Source organism: Schistocerca americana, chromosome 7 (genome assembly GCF_021461395.2).
Source record: "Schistocerca americana isolate TAMUIC-IGC-003095 chromosome 7, iqSchAmer2.1, whole genome shotgun sequence".
In the NCBI taxonomy this organism is placed as follows: domain Eukaryota; kingdom Metazoa; phylum Arthropoda; class Insecta; order Orthoptera; family Acrididae; genus Schistocerca; species Schistocerca americana.
The window spans coordinates 394,973,820-394,991,388 of NC_060125.1; positions in this window are offsets into that span (position 1 = coordinate 394,973,820).

Genomic DNA, 17,569 nt, shown 5'->3' on the forward strand with positions numbered 1-17,569 from the left:
CCCAGTGTATTAACGGCAGTGCCTATTCCATCGGTTTGTATCCACTCGAAAGAAACAGTTAAGCAAAAGCACTGGTTGTTACTGCAAGCTCAATTCTTACAATGTGTACCTGCTAAGCTTACATTTATGTCTGGAGTGAGGTGGCCCTTGGGTGACGGCTGATTGACGAAATGAAGAGCTTCGAAGCAATGGTGACGATATCGCAATAACGGGCAGCAGAACAAGCTCACGAAAAAACATAATTCTCCATTTCAAGAGATACTCCATATACAAATATTCTAATGGAGCCAGCTTCTCAGTTCACATATCATGTGACGTCTCAGTTGCTCGTAAATCACACAGACTATCATTTAAATAACTTTCTTTCCATTGAACTTCGGATTCCAGGTATATTTTTGTTTTCACTGTTCTGATGTAGAGCGAAAAGTGTTGAAACATACAGTCTTTTCTATAAATCTCTGATGTGTGTGTGTGTGTGTTTATTCACGTGAAGTCTTTGCTCCATCTACGAACAGTATTTGAACCTTTTTGTTTCAAGAGGCAGCACTGAAATATAATTTTGTCTGACTTATAAATAGTAATACTGTAAATAAATCAATTTTTTGTCAATACAAAAGAACTAGAATAGTGTATAGCAAAGGCATGATCACGAAAGGAGCCTTTGTATTGTATTGTATTAAACTGGGGACCTAGAAACGACGGAGAGGCTCCGTCCCCACCGCAGCCGTAGTGGTCCACAACCCCACGACAACTACCGTAGTTCACTTCACCCCTCCGCCGCCCCACACCGAACCCAGGGTTACTGTGCGGTTCGACACCCTGTGGATACCCCCCCCCCCCGCCCCCCCCCCCCCCCCAGGGAACGTCTCACACTAGACAACTGTAACCCCTATGTTTGCGTGGTAGGGTAATGGTTGTGTACGCGTACGTGGAGAACTTGTTTGTGCAGCAATCGCCGACATAGTGTGACTGAGACGCAATAAGCAGAACCAGTCCGCATTCGCCGAGGCAGATGGAAAACCGCCTAAAAACCATCCGCAGACTGGCCGGCTCACCGGACCTCGATACAATTCCGCCGGGCAAGGGAGCCTTACAAGCCATCTGACGTAAATTCACAACAAAAACACAAGGTACAGTCGGCATTTGTAGACTTGAGTGGCAAAATTCAGATTAATTACGGAGCACTCAGTTCGATGCTATTTCCGCCAAGACTCTGTATATCACAGAAGTGTAAACAAGTGAATGGTGTCTTCCATGGATTGTTCTACAGCGGAACAAGCCAGAAGGTATATAATTTCTTCATGTAAAGGGTGACGATTTTTGAGCTATGTGAAATAAATTTTTTATAACTTCTGAAAGGATTTCGTTTCGACGTTCAAACTACTCGGTTCGTCGCGGGGCATGATGAGAATTAGTATGCGCATGTACCGTTTGGTTTAGCGACGAAGCCCACTGTCTTTTGGATCGGTTCCTCAATAAGCAAAATTGACGCATTAGATGGGCTGAGAATCCTCACTCTCTTCACCCTCAACCGGTGACTGTGTGGTGCGCAGTGTCCAGTCACGGAATAATCGGTGACTACCGAACCGTACGCGAAGATTTTGGAAAACGATTTCATCTGCATTATCCAAAGTAAACCTTCTTTCGACAAGATGTGGTTCATGCAAGACGGAGCTCGACCGCATCGAAGCAGCAGAGTGTTTGATGTCCTGGAAGAGCATTTTGGGGACCGCATTCTGGCTCTGGGTACCCAGAAGCCACTGGCATGGGCATCGGTTGGCCGCCATATTATCCGTATCTGAGCACATGCGACTCCTTTTTGGGCGGCTATGTTAAAGACAAGGTATACAACAATAACCCCAAAGCCATTGCTGAGCTGAAAACAGCCGTTGAAGTCACCGACAGCATCGATGTTCCGACACTTCAGAGGGTCATGCACAGTTTCGCTATTCGTCTGCGCCACACTATCACCAATGATGGCATGATGGCAGGCATATCGAACATGTCAGTCTAAATCTGAATATCTGTAGTGACCTTTTACATGCTGAATAAAAGTGTGTGCACGCCGTAGTTCGTAACTAAGTTACCTTTTTTTTCATATAGTTCAATACTTGTCACCCTGTGTCTTCTAAATGATGGAACCATTTTAACTACCGTAGGCTGCCACTTTTATTTCTTTAATGCATCATGCATATAAATTATATTACTGGCTAGTTCCGACCTTAAACCATTATCCAGTGTGTGCAATATAATACCAAAAGTACAGTAAATATGTAGGACACATTAGTGGATAACATTATACTTGCGTATTACAATTCTTGTTTATATTGCTTACATGATACTAGTGATGTGTGTATCACATATTAAAAAGTTTGTTGCGTGTTATGTGGGGACAGATGCGTTCCCAAACACCCACATGTGGAATGTTAGAGATATAACCTTGCACATACCCATCAGCTTACAAGAACAACTTTCACAACTTACTAATAGGTAGCTTACTGGCCCTTGCACATTCGTTTATACTTTTCCGCTATCATACACACACATAACTTACAAATCGCGGGAAACATGCATCAACCAAAGAGCATGCCATAGCTCGCGCAGGATACATTGGCCGATGCATAGTGACAAGTTTTCGTACAAAACGCTGGGCAAGTTCGTTCTCTTGTTCAGGTGGGGAGACCCATAAGTGTTTTCCACCTTTCCCAGGCCGGTCAGCGAATACACAATCGAGGCGCGCACCCTGCAATCTTTCTCAAACGATTTTACAGAAACTATTCAGCAAAAAAATTTCATTTTTGCTGTACTTATAGCTTTATATGTCGGGTTCTTACGATGAGTCCATCATTTCGTTAATGGTCATAGTTACTGTGATATTTTCGTGAAAGTAAGACACTGCGCTATATTCGGAAAAGTGTGCAATGAAAAATAGAGGTCACCATGATTCTGCGTTTGGTGCGTATTACGTAACACGTTGTTGCATATTAAATTTAGCTAACATACTGAATTTTTCTTTGTTCTTGGGGAAGGTATCTATCTGTCACCAGTCTCGAGAAACGAGAAATGCTATGGGTTTTGGAAAAAAAAAACCATATGTGTAGACATGTTCTCTCGCAATTGTGTGCTCACAACAAGTTTGTGATGTGAGACAGTGTAAACTTCGTTGTGTTTCGGCAAAAGAAGCAAATTATAACATGGCTACTACAGAAATGTGTAGGTTTTACTCAAAATTCGTCACTCATGACACTTCTCTGGAAGTTACAAGTGGTAACAAGCTAGGCGAAAATAAATCACTTCATTTTCGGTGGAGTTCTTTTTAGATACTAACGAAAGCAGTTTTCCGAAATTCCTTCACCAGGGAAGACGTATGGAATATTCCAGAATTTGAAACACGAACAGATGCTAGCATGAGTTTCTTAGAAGTAGATACCTTAGGGGTTGCGAAGCAACTCAAATCGCTTGATACGGGCAAGTCTTCAGGTCCAGATTGTATACCGATTAGGTTCCTTTCAGATTACGCTGATACAGTAGCTCCCTACTTAGCAATCATATACAACCGCTCGCTCACCGATGGATCTGTACCTGCAGATTGGAAAATTGCGCAGGTCGCACCTGTGTTTAAGAAGGGTAGTAGGAGTAATCCATCGAACTGCAGACCTATACCATTGACGTCGGTTTGCAGTAGGGTTTTGGAGCATATACTGTATTCAAACATTATGAATCACCTCGAAGGGAACGATCTATTGATACGTAATCAGCATGGTTTCAGAAAACATCGTTCTTGTGCAACGCAGCTAGCTCTTTATTCCGTCGAAGTAATGGCCGCTATCGACAGGGGATCTCAAGTTGATTCCGTATTTCTAGATTTCCGGAAAGCCTTTGACACCGTTCCTCACAAGCGACTTCTAATCAAGCTGCAGGCCTATGGGGTATCGTCTCAGTTGTGCGACTGGATTCGTGATTTCCTGTCAGGAAGGTCGCAGTTCGTAGTAATAGACGGCAAATCATCGAGTAAAACTGAAGTGATATTAGGTGTTCCCCAGGGAAGCGTCCTGGGACATCTGCTGTTCCTGATCTATGTAAATGACCTGGGTGACAATCTGAGCGGTTCTCTTAGGTTGTTCGCAGATGATGCTGTAATGTACCGCCTAGTAAGGTCATCCGAAGACCAGTATTAGCTGCAAAGCGATTTAGATAGGATTGCTGTATGGTGTGGCAGGTGGCAGTTGACGCTAAATAACGAAAAATGTGAAGCGATCCACATGAGTTCCAAAAGAAATCCGTTGGAATTCGATTACTCGATAAATAGTACAATTCTCAAGGCTGTCAATTCAACTAAGTACCTGGGTGTTAAAATTACGAACAACTTCAGTTGGAAAGACCACATAGATAATATTGCGGGGAAGGAGAGCCAAAGGTTGTGTTTCATTGGCAGGACACTTAGAAGATGCAACAAGTCCACTAAAGAGACAGCTTACACTACACTCGTTCGTCCTCTGTTAGAATATTGCTGCGCGGTGTGGGATCCTTACCAGGTGGGATTGACGGAGGACATCTAAAGGGTGCAAAAAAGGGCAGCTCGTTTTGTATTATCACGTAATAGGGGAGAGAGTGTGGCAGATATGATACGCGAATTGGGATGTAAGCCATTAAAGCAAAGACGTTTTTCGTCGCGGCGCGATCTATTCACAAAATTTCAGTCACCAACTTTCTCTTCCGAATGTGAAAATATTTTGTTGAGCCCAACCTACATAGGTAGGAATGATCATCAAAATAAAATAAGAGAAATCAGAGCTCGAACAGAAAGGTTGAGGTGTTCGTTTTTCCCGCGCGCTGTTCGGGAGTGGAATGGTAGAGAGATAGTATGATTGTGGTTCGATGAACCCTCTGCCAAGCACTTAAATATGAATTGCAGAGTAATCATGTAGATGTAGATGTAGATGACAGTAGATCTTTCTGAATGGTCACCATGCAAGTGTGGGCGTGGAGGGGATTCACTTAATATTTACAAAACATGTGAGTGTAGGCTTCAGATCAGAACGGTGCTTTCCCTCCAGCACTCGGAGCGACCCCCCACCAGTGCTGCTCTCTCCATGCTTCCCCAGCCGACTGCGCATCTAGCGGCGACGGCATTTTGCGCGCACTGTAAGACATGTCATTTTGCAGAGACCAAGTTGTCGCCAGAAGGGGCTGAGGTCATGTGATCAGTCTTGCGTACATGTTAATTTTTATCGAACTTCTTATGCTATGGACTTTGACAATACATATAATCATTATAGGCATAAGTAATAGCTTATATGCTTGTTCTCATTACACAAATCATAAAGTGGCACAACATTACTGTCCCTTGCAACTGTAGTAAAACATTCTTTACATCTGATCACAGTCCAACGTCACATTAAGCTGTGAACTTATAAAATTATTCGCAATACTATTAAGACTATGTACAACACTGTCAAATAGCGAAATGATTTACAGTCGTCTTTGCTATATAAAAATAAGCATCTTTCTGGCAATAACTCTTTTTTTACTGAAGTGGTCTCACGTTTTCCGAAAATAATGTATTAAAATTAATAATTTTCGTTATTAGTGGAATTGCATATCCACTTCTTTGCAGAGATGCAATACTGCTCTGCAGCCACCAACTAGATTTGATGGCGAAAACATCAGTCACTTTAGTTACTTAATTTATATAGATCGTGAAATACGATTAAAATTGTCTAAAAATCTTCTGTTCTGCAAGTAGGTCTGCTCATTTAACATTTGTGTTGGCTGCTTTATGAGGTGTTCATATATCTCCACCTCCACGGTTTTTTCCTTATCTGCTCTGTGTAAGATTTTTGATGTCTTTTTATGTCTAATGCAGAGTGGCCTCTTTCTCTCAGATGCATACTAAACGTTGACGGATTACTTTCTCTCTGTCTGATGTGTTCTTTTCCCCTTTTACCCAATGTAAAATTAATCGTAATCTCCGACCGGCTCTTTCTGTGTTTAGTGACGTATAATGTCACCCAGTGTGTTGTCGGCGCGGAACCTAATATGAACGTTATTCTTGCGAAACGTACGTGCTACTTTATCTGAGATCGTTCCGATGTATGGCATGACAGTGTATTTTTGTTTTTCGTCGTTTGCTTTTCTAGCTAATAGTAATGGAGGGGAAAAGAGGAGAACACTTTCCGCGGCTAACAATTATTATTGAAACGACTCGAAATAACGATTTAATCGGGAGGTAGGAAATGCAAGTAGTGACGATGCCGGAAGAGCTTGGTAGACATAAGCGGTAACCATTAAGAATTTCAAAGAAATACCATAAAATAATTAAAATTAGGCTCCATTTACATAACAGAAAGGTCACGTAATAGAAAGATCAGCGGATGTCATATCGAACTGCAATATCATTTTGTCCTGAATCACAATTATTTGTTGTTGCAGGATTCTTTGACCACAAAAGCCCGTGACAGCTAAAATGAACTCCCGCAGGCTGCGTGCAGTTGAAATCCGTGACCTTTAAGCGGTTAGCCCTTACGATGAAACTGCTATGAAAGTTTTGTGCTTACTGTATTAGGTATAACAAAGAAAATACAAATAAATGTACGAGGAATAAACAATAGCAACCGCTGAATAGACCCTTACTAACTACAACAAATGGTATGGAGAAATTAACTGGGACGTTTAAACTAGACTGGAAAGTCTAGAATAAAACTTCTACTGTACACTGGATTTTGCTTTAATATGAACCTCACACACAGACAATAATGTTGTGACGAGTTTAGACCTTCTCGAAGCTGGGTGGTTGCCTTTCATGGACAACGGCTTACCAACTGATCTGTACGTTGCAAGTTAATGCTCTCTCCTAAATACGAAAGTTCAAAGTCTTGTGTGGGTTCCATTCTAATGATACTGGGTTTTTAGTACTTACTATAAGATGTTCGAGAAATTGCATTGCGATTAGTTTTGACTTACCCGTCTTCTCGATGCAACCAAGTGTGATACATCAGTTACAGGTCCACATGTATTCCTTAAATACAAATACTTTAAACTGATTAGATATTTATGAATGAACTAACGATTTCATCACTGATAAACCTTTCTTCCGACTTAAGTTGTATTACAGACTTATGAAACCACCTTTACATTTTAATCATTAGTCTCTCCACCAAATTCTTCCAATTAACAGTATGAGCACTAACGTTCGATTCCTCGCCAGGAGTTCCACATTATGACTCACCCCTACACAAGATACATGTCCGCTAAAGATTGCACGAAATAATATGCATAGTATTAATTGTTACTTGAACTCAGCCGATATACTAAATAAATTTTGAACTTTAATACAAATATCGCATGCATTTCAATTAAGTATTTGGTAATACAAAACGAAGACCTAAATTAACTTACAGAAATTTTACAATTTACTAAATTACAGACTGATCTGCACGTTGCAACTTAACGATAGATATAGGGTGTCCCATTTACCTTGACCACCCTAAATTACTGTTTTTTTCCAGATGCAAATTACAAAATGTTTCAAGCAAATTTTCTTTAGCCGTCAGGAGGACATCAGTCAGCATGGTTGTCTTCGTTGTAGCTTTGTTTTTTTACAAAGATATGAGCAGCGGTATGACTTTTTTAAATGGAACCCTATATTTTTCATTCGGTAATTCATTTCCTCTCCTAAAGACCTATTCAAAAATGTTTCACAGTGTGCCATTCACTGAAACGCAACGTTATTAATTACATAACACAACATTGGCTTTGAGCCTGGGATCACAAACTCGTCCACTTGCTGGAGTTGTCAGAAAACAAATGAAAACCATGTAAAAACATAATTGACTTTGACTCTCCTGTACCATTGCTCAGGAGTAGAACATTCAAAGGTGCTCAAAGTGGTGATCCTGGACAGCGATACAGTGGCGCACTCGTTGAATGAAAGAATTATTTACTGCTTTCAGTGTTGCCCGCTGAAGAGAATTACAAGCAAGCATTATACGTTCCTGCATTTCCTCTCAAGTTGTTGGAACGTCGCGGTAGACGTCTTTAATGCATCCCCAAAGAAAAAAGTCCAGAGGGTTTAAATCAGGAGACCTAGCAGGCTAAGTAACTGTTCCTCTACGACCAATCCATCTGGCAGGATACCTTCGGTTCACAACACGACGTGCACGCAAGGCATTAGGAACTCTCCATTGACGCTAATGTTCCACCTGTCTAAGCCATCGTGGGTTGTCGTTGGAACAATAATGCATGTTCCTGACCTTTGTTTGAGAAGGAACATTTATCGGTAAATAGAACATTGGAGGAGAAGTTCGGGCTGGCGAAGATTTGCTGCTGTGCCCACTGACAGACTCCCATGCAATTTTTGATGTAGGTGTACATGGTAAGGATGAAACCGGTGACGTGTAAGAATACGATGTACACTGGTTCTAGGAATGCCAATCTCGTGTCCAAGCTGTCGTGTGCTCACATGTTGATTCATTGCAACGGAAGCGAGAACGGTAACTTCGATAGCTTCGTCTGTGCAAGCGCTACGACGATTACGTTGTCGTGGGTTGAAACTTCCTGTTTCCTGAAGCGTCGCAACAAGACGAGAAAGCCGGCCGCTGGTGGCCGAGCGGTTCTGGCGCTACAGTCTGCAACCGCGCGACCGCTACGGTCGCAGGTTGGAATCCTGCCTCGGGCATGGATGTGTGTGTTGTCCTTAGGTTAGTTAGGTTTAAGTAGTTCTAAGTTCTAGGGGACTTATGACCTCAGCAGTTGAGTCCCATAGTGCTCAGAGCCATTTGAACCATTTGAACCAAGACGAGAAAACATCCGTCGGGAAGGTGGGTCTTGTCATGATATTGCTCTGTGTACAGTTCTACTGCCTACGTAGCGTATCGCTTACCTTCAACAAGAACAACAGCAACAACAACAACAACAATAAAAGAAACGTTATGTCGATGCAGTTCGTAGAAAGGATAGCCTTTACTGTATGCCTACTCTATACAACAGTATTTAAAATGACTAACCTACTGTACTAAATGTAGCCGTACATAAGAAAACAGTATTGCAATTACTGTTCTGCTGACTTAAATTACCATACTTTCTCTTCGTTGGTGTACATTCGACTCACACACCTCTTGAACTGACGATGGTTGACGGAATGACGGGTGTGCATTCTACTTATGTTTACATTTGTCCTCCGTCAACATCAGCACGTGGATGTGTTCCATTACCCCGAGTACCTGCACTAGCACTGGGAACGTGACCGTCAATATTGTGTTATGTAATTAATAACGTTGTGTTTCAGTGAATGGTTCACTGTGATGCATTTGGAGCACCATACCTCGCCTCAAGAAAAGTGTAAATAGAACTAAGTGATACCATGCCACTAGGAATTCAAACTGAACTGACAAAAAGAAATCTACGATCCAATACGCCCTGTCTCGAAACCATAAAATGGACTAAGGCCTCTGGTAGCATGAGGAGCTTACAATATGCAACGTAACACGTTTGTTTTCTTGGCGAATTTCGGCTGAAAAAATGTGGAATTATTTGTGGAACATGGTCGAATATTCCCGCTACGGCCCCTTTACTTTCATGAAGTTCTGGTAAGTGGCGGCACAACATGTAGCTCTCAAAATGGCCTCTATAATGGAGGTGCGTTCCAAGTGGAGAGCTGTCGCTGAATTTCTTTTGGCGGAAAACCAAAGCATCACATATGTTGATAGGCGCTTGCAGAATCTCTACGGAGACCTGCCAAGAACAAAACACCGAGAGTCGTTGGGCGAGGCTCTGTCACCATCGATGGAAGATCGCGCAAACCTGTCCGATAACCTGGGTGCCGGCTGGCCGCACACAGCTGTGACTCCTGCAGTATAGGACCTTGCTGATACTCTCATTCGAGGTGATCGACGGATCACAGTCATACACCTCGCTACTAAATTGGATGTCTCTGCCACTTGTGCTGAAACACTCGTTCACCAGTTGGGGTACTCAAAGAAGTCTGCCCGCTCGATTCCTCGCCGCCTAGCAGAGGACCATAAACAGCAACGAGGGAGCTCCATCTATTCGGCCCAATGAAGGATGAACTCCGCGGGAAGCAGTACGTGGATGATTGGGAGATTATTTATGCAGCAAAACGCCGCCCCACTGAACGCAGATTACGTTGAAAAACAGGGTTTTTTTGTCAGAAGAGTGGGGAATAAGATGGTTTACAGGAAACCTGAATAAATACATCCTACTTTCAGAAAAGAAATGTGTTGCATTGCTTACTGAATGCCTCTCGTATTATAACGCCTCAGTCTTAAAACCACAATGACTGTCGTAGAGAAAGTTAACTTTGCAGCCAATACCCAGCCCGTCTCTGCCATGTGCTTTGTCTCGGGGCGCTAATAGAATAAGTCATACAGAAGACTCTCAGTGGAATTCACGAGCCAATGGTTCGTGGGAATAAGGACTCTTGTAGTCGTACTCGAAAGGAGCGGGGGTTCAGATTCCCGGTCACACTCGCCTGTCTTGAGATTTTTTTGTTGTTTCCGTAATTTGGTGATGTGAACACTGGAAATGAATGCTGGGATGTGACCCATTTGCTTAATCGTGTTTTTCATCCTAACTCAACCCAATCTCATGTTCCGTTTATAATACCCTCGTCGCTGACAGGACATTAAATCTTAATTTAACTTCATTTCGGGAGTACAAAGACGAGCTGCAGTGTCATCATGAAACTTCAAACTAGGTGGGTTGTATTTGTGACGTCGTTGTGCAATTCACGAAAAAAACATAGCTGTGGGTTCTAGCTATGGTCTGGTTGAAAGAATTTCGAGGCTTAAGGTTTGAATTACCTAGTAACACAGCCAGTTATTACGAAATGACATTCGTTAAGGCACGCAGCCATCTAGTACGGTGGCTGCAGGATGACTACTGTTTTTCGCTTTGCTCACACCACAGCTCACGCTGCCCGCTGTGAGAACTGCATGACGTAACATTCAATCGATACGGAGATTCATGCCCTCTACGAATCTAAATAATCCATATTAGTTATCATCCGATTTTGTTCAAGTTTGGTATACAGCGTGTTGTTATTAATGGAATGATGCTGTCAAAATTTCAGATTTTTATTTGTTATAGTTTTGGAGATAAAGAGAATTACCTAAAACTACTAAAACGTACGCTTGTTTTTAAAACCAAGTTAGGAACAATACCCGATTGACTTTCACTATCATTTGAAGGCATTCCAAAGTTATAAGTACATAAAAATCAATTAATTAGAATTTTCTTTTTAAAACTTTAGTTACTGTGCATTACGTAATACGAAAATCGCTCAAAATTATTATTTGATTGTATTTTGCCTTGTGAGCGCTTGAGAATTATTGAGAGAGTGTATGTGGGACATATGTTAAAATTTAATACTTCATTTTACGTAAAACCTTCTACAAACGATCCGTGGGAAAGTTATGTTGCAACCACGATTAAACTTTTTATAAAAGTATCCAGAATGGAAATTACAGGCGGAATACTTTTATTTAACATTTTGAAGAATATTTCGCACTTCGTTCATTCTGATTAAACAAAATGGAAGAAATTGAAGTTTTGCTGACATTAATTACTATCGAAATACTGATTGGATAAGGCAAGATTTGCTTCGAAAATGAGCTGGAAGGAACGTTTTTACTGGTCGTTTAGATCAAAAGCCAATCTGAATTATTAAGCTGTTTCCACGCGAAAAGAGTCGTGGGCATGTAGGAGAGTACCTCGAGTGGGGTCGCTTGCTAGCTGGTCTACGGATAACACGATGTTAGATCGCTCCTTAAAAATACTCTGTAAGGTGAGGAAATAGTGAGCTAATTTCGGTTTGAACATATCGTAACTGAAACGACTGGTGTTACGAACATTTTAATGAAAGTTTAGTGTTTCTAAATTAAATAGTGTGAGAGATATGAGCGTGCGAACTTTTTGATCATAGTAACAACTTCGCGTGGCGTATTTCGTGCTCTGTACGCAATATTTTGGCGAGCACCTCTTACGAAGAAGACCACTGAAACGACCGAATGTGTAATTCGCGAACAGTTACGGCTCTGTGACTGGTAGGACGTGAAAATTAGTCGGGTCGGACTTATTAAAATTCTGGCTGCTTTTCGAGTGAATATTTGTTATACAGACAGTGAAATTTGAATGATAACGTTTTACCACATTAAATACGGACTTGATAGCCATTTCAGGGGTGTCTATTAGAATAAAAATTATTCTAATAATTTAATCTAATTTTAAATGCTTTTCTGCAAGTAGACTGAAGATCCCGAACGCCCGATTTTTTAATCATGAACTTTCAGGAACTGACTTTCAACTAGAGTTATGCGGCCTCTGTGTAGTAGGTATTAGCTGGTGGTTTAATCAACGCTCCTTTACACTGCTTAGCACGTATCTGCTATCACAGAGTGGAGGGACATCGGCCAGAATCCTAGACATCGGCCAGAATCCTAACGAGGTAGGTGAACAGAACGATAGCATAAAACAGAAACGCAGACGACCGACCCCGCCCCACCGCAACCTCCTCGAAAAGAATAAAAGGTGTGATCAACAAACTTGATGATGATGTTAGTCCTTCTCTACGTATCAGACTTCAACGTGACATACTTTTTTCAACGATGGTTGACATGGTGGAGATCTTGATTGTAGACGTCTGCATTTTGACTGGTCTGGAAACGTACCACCTCGAAAATCAGCTGGTCGTAATTCTGGAAATGGCTGCCACGAAATGGCTTCATATGAGGAGTAAGTAAACAGATTACGGAGGGAGGTGGGGAACATTTGATTGGACAAAGAAGCAGTATATACGACTTTGTCATATAGAGAATGAACCGAAGCATTGCTATGGAGCGAAAACTCCCCGTTGGACAGCTTCTCACGACGCAGCAGGTGTCAGGTATATACAAATAATGAACTGTGGAATTCTATTCTTATAGTTAGAGATACATTAATTTATAGTTACAAGTACTGTTTACGGTTAACGAGCACTTTCAATCATTCAGTGTCAGACAGCCAAATCTATCGTACTTATTTTTATACAGTTAATGTGAATGTCTCTAGTTACAAATTCTAAGACAGAAAGAAAAGCAGCGCACCACGAAGGAATTATCCAGGTGGTACTGAAATCGGTAGATGTAATGTGCACGTACACACAGAAGAATGTGTACAATTTTAGAAAAATTGGATGATTTATTCAAGAAAAAGAGCTTCACAAATTGAGCAAGTCAATAACACTGTGGCCCACGTCTGGCCCTTATGAAGATAGTTATACCGCTTGATACTGATTCATAGAATTGCTGAATGTCTTTCTGAGGGATATCGTACCAAATTCTGTCCAATTAGAGAGTCAGATCGTTAAAATCCCGAGCTGGTTGGAGGGCTCTGCCCAAAACGCTCCAAACGTTGGTCATCGCTGGTCATCGGGGCTCAGTCCGGAGCGGGACTCGTCACCGGAGACAATTCTACTCCATTCAGTGGAATTCCAGGCCGAAGAAGTGTCTAGAGAAGTTGCGAACAACGGTGGAATATCGACGTGACTGTCGCCCGCCATGCGGCCCAACAGACAGTATTGATGGTCATTTCCTTTCATAGCAGGACCCCTTTAGTTCCGGTGCAAGGCCATCCCTACAGCACGATATTCTACGCCCCGTTGTGTTGATCTTCATTCCAAGCCATCCTTCGCTTACATTTCAGCAAGATTATACCCGCCGCACGTGGCGAGATTTCTACAGCTTGTCTTCGTGCTTGCCATATCGTACTTGTCCGGCAACGTCACCGAATCGCTCCCCAATTGAGAACTTTTGGAGCATTATGGGCACGGCGTTCCAACCATCTCGAGATTTTGACGATTTAACGTGCTAATTGAACAGAATTTGGCGCGTTATCGCTCAGGAGGACATCCAACAATTCTATCGGTCAATACCAAGCCGAATAACTGCTTGCCAATGCATTACTGAGTTGCTCTTTTTCAAAACCCTTACTCTTGAAGAAATCATCCAATTTTTCTGAAATGGTACTCATTTGTTTGTCTCTACATGTACACAACGTTTACCGATATTCGGATAGTTCCTTCGTGATGCGTCATTTTTTTCTGTCTTTGGGGGGTATTTACTTCACGAAGCGTATTTAGGACTTTTTATATATTTCTGAACTAATTATTTCACTTTGACAGAAGTGCACAAGGATGACCAAATTTTCTTTCTCCTATAATATCTATGACCTTTATTTGGCTACTGATTAGGAATTATTCCTCCACTTGCCCCACCTACTCAAGTTATTCTTTGTGGCCTCTTGGTGCATCTCGCGCGTTGTTTGCGCAGTCGTAATTCCAGCGAACACAAAAAAAATGTTCAAATGTGTGTGAAATCTTATGGGATTTAACTGCTAAGGTCATCAGTCCATAAGCTTACACACTACTTAACCTAAATTATCCTAAGGACGAACACACACACCCATGCCCGAGGGAGGACTCGAACGTCCGCCGGGACCAGGCGCACAGTCCGGGACTGCAGCGCCTAAGACCGCTCGGCTTTCCCGCGCGGCCAGCGAGCACACTACTGACCTATCTACACCAATTAAACGAAGTGTTCTTAACCTTCCCATACAACTACGAGTAATATGAATTTCGATATTTACAATTCTTTCGCCAATCGTGTTTGCTACCAGCACATATTCCGATATTTTACTATAACAGAAGTATAAAATTCTGCCCACACTCCCTTTCCTCTATAGTTACTTTCTGAAGCTTTATACATTCACTGTCCAGTCACATTAACATAACCACCCGTAAAAAGCTTGAATGTCCACCTTTTGCAGCGCGGAACGCCGCGAGACGTCCACGAAGAGAGTCAGTGAGGTTCTGGAAGGTGCCGAAAGGGACATGGAGTCATGACGACTCCAGTACTATGGCCAGCTGCGCTAGGTTTCTGGTTTGAGAATCTACGGCTCGAACAGCCCGATACAAATGACCCCACAGATTCTTGATTGGCTTCAAATCCGTCGAGTTTGGTGGCCAGGGGAGTAGGGTGAACTCATCCTGGTGTTCTTCGAAGCACGCACATACACGGCGAGCTGTGTGCATTGTCCTGCTACTAGACGCCATCGTGCTGAGGAAAAACAAACAGCGTTTGGGGTGCACATAGTCCCTAAGGGTAGAGGCATACTTGTATTGATCCATTATGACTTCCATGATGACAAGATAACTCACAGAATTACACGAAAACATTCCTCAGACCATGACTCTCCCTCCTCCGCCTGGATCCTTCCAACGATTGTTGCAGAGATTTTGCTTTCTGTCCGAGGGAGCATGAAATGAGATTCATCTGAAAAGGGCACCTGTCGCCATTCAGTGGGCGTCCAGTTCCGATAATGTCGTACAAATTCCAGCCTCCGTCGCCAATAAACGGCAGCCATAATAGGTGCATGAACCAGGCACTTGCTGTGGGGACTCAAATGCAGAAACATTCACTGAATGGTCATTGAGGAGACACTACTGGCAACTGCTTGTTCATCTGGACGGTCAGTTGCTCTATAGTTGCTCTTTCGCCTGTACACACCCTCGCAGCCGTCGTCACACCTGTCGTCTATGACTTGTGCTGCACCACACTTCCTTTGGTGCCGGGTTTGGCTAGCGCGATTTTGTTATGCACCTATACTTTAACCATGTCGGCCCATGAAAAGCTTACAAACTTAGCCTTTCTGAAATGCTTCCACCCTTGGCCCGAATGCCAATGATCATGCCCTTTTGGACGTCACACAAACCGCACCGTTTCCTTATTACGACAACGATTGCACTGTTTACCGCGTCCCCCGACATTCTTTGTACACTACTGGCCATTAAAATTGCTACACTAAGAAGAAATGCAGATGATAAACGGGTATTCATTGGACAAATATATTATACTAGAACTGACATGTGATTACATTTTCACGCAATTTGGGTGCATAGATCCTGAGAAATCAGTACGCAGAACAACCACCTCTGGCCGTAATAACGGCCTTGATACGCCTGGGCATTGAGTCAAACAGAACTTGGATGGCGTGTACAGGTACAGCTGTCCATGCAGCTTCAACACGACACCACAGTTCATCAAGAGTAGTGAATGGCGTAGTGTGACGACCCAGTTGCTCGGCCACCAATGACCAGACGTTTTCAATTGGTGAGAGATCTGGAGACTGTGCTGGCCAGGGCAGCAGTCAAACATGTTCTGTATCCAGAAAGGCCCGTACAGGACCTGCAACATGCGGTCGTGCATTATCCTGCTGAAATGTAGGGTTTCGCAGGGATCAAATGATGGGTAGAGCCACAGGTCGTAACACATCTGAAATGTAACGTCCACTGTTCAATGTGCCGTCAATGCGAACAAAAGGTGACAGAGACGTGTAACCAATGGCACCCCATACCATCACGGCGGGTCATACGCCAGTATCGCGATGACGAATACACGATTCCAATGTGCGTTCACCGTGATGTCGCCACACACGGATGTGACCGTCATGATGCTGTAAACAGAACCTGGATTCATTCGAAAAATGACTTTTTGCCATTCGTGCACCCAGGATCGTCGTTGAGTACACCATCGCAGGCGCTCCTGTCTGTGATGCAGCGTCAAGGGTAACCGCAGCCATGGTCTCCGAGCTGATAGTCCATGCTGCCGCAAACGTCGTCGAATTGTTGGTGCAGATGGTTGTTGTCTTGTAAATGTCCCCATCTGTTGACTCAGGAATCGAGACGTAGCTGCACGATCCGTTACAGCCATGCGGATAAGATGCGTGTCATCTCGACTGCTAGTGATACGAGACCGTTGGGATCCAGCACGGCGTTCCGTATTACCCTCCTGAGCCCACCGATTCCATATTCTGCTAACAGTCACTGAATCTCGACCAACGCGAGCAGCAATGTCGCGATACGATAAACCGCAATCGCGATAGGCTACACTCCGACCTTTATCAAAGTCGGAAACGTGATGGTACGCATTTCTCCTCCTTACACGTGGCATCATAACAACGTTTCAGCCGGCAACGCCGGTCAACTGCTGTTTGTGTATGAGAAACCGGTTGTAAACTTTCCTCATGTCAGCACGTTGTAAGTGTCACCACCGGCACCAACCTTGTGTGAATGCTCTGAAAAGCTAATCATTTGCATATCACAGAATCCTCTTCCTGTCGGTTAAATTTCGCGTCTGTAGCACGTCATCTTCGTGGTGTAGCAATTTTAATGGCCAGTAGTGTATAATCTCCACTGCTAGTGTGGCCTCCTGCCGTCTGCGACTGGGTACTGCATGTTGACGACCATCATAGGCGTTGGTCATTTTAATGTGACTAGACCGACCACCTGCTTAGCTGGGTGGTTACGTGCTTGCCCCCCCCTCCCCCCCCCCCCCCCCCCCAAGCAGCGTGCCCGGGTTCGATTTCCGGCTTGGTTGGGGATTTTCTCCTCTCGTGGACTAGGTGTTGTGTTGTCCTCATCATCATTTCATCCTCATCACCGGCACGCATGTCGCCCAATGTGGTGTCGACTGAATAATGACTTGCACTCGGCGGCCGAACTTCTTCGGATGGGGCC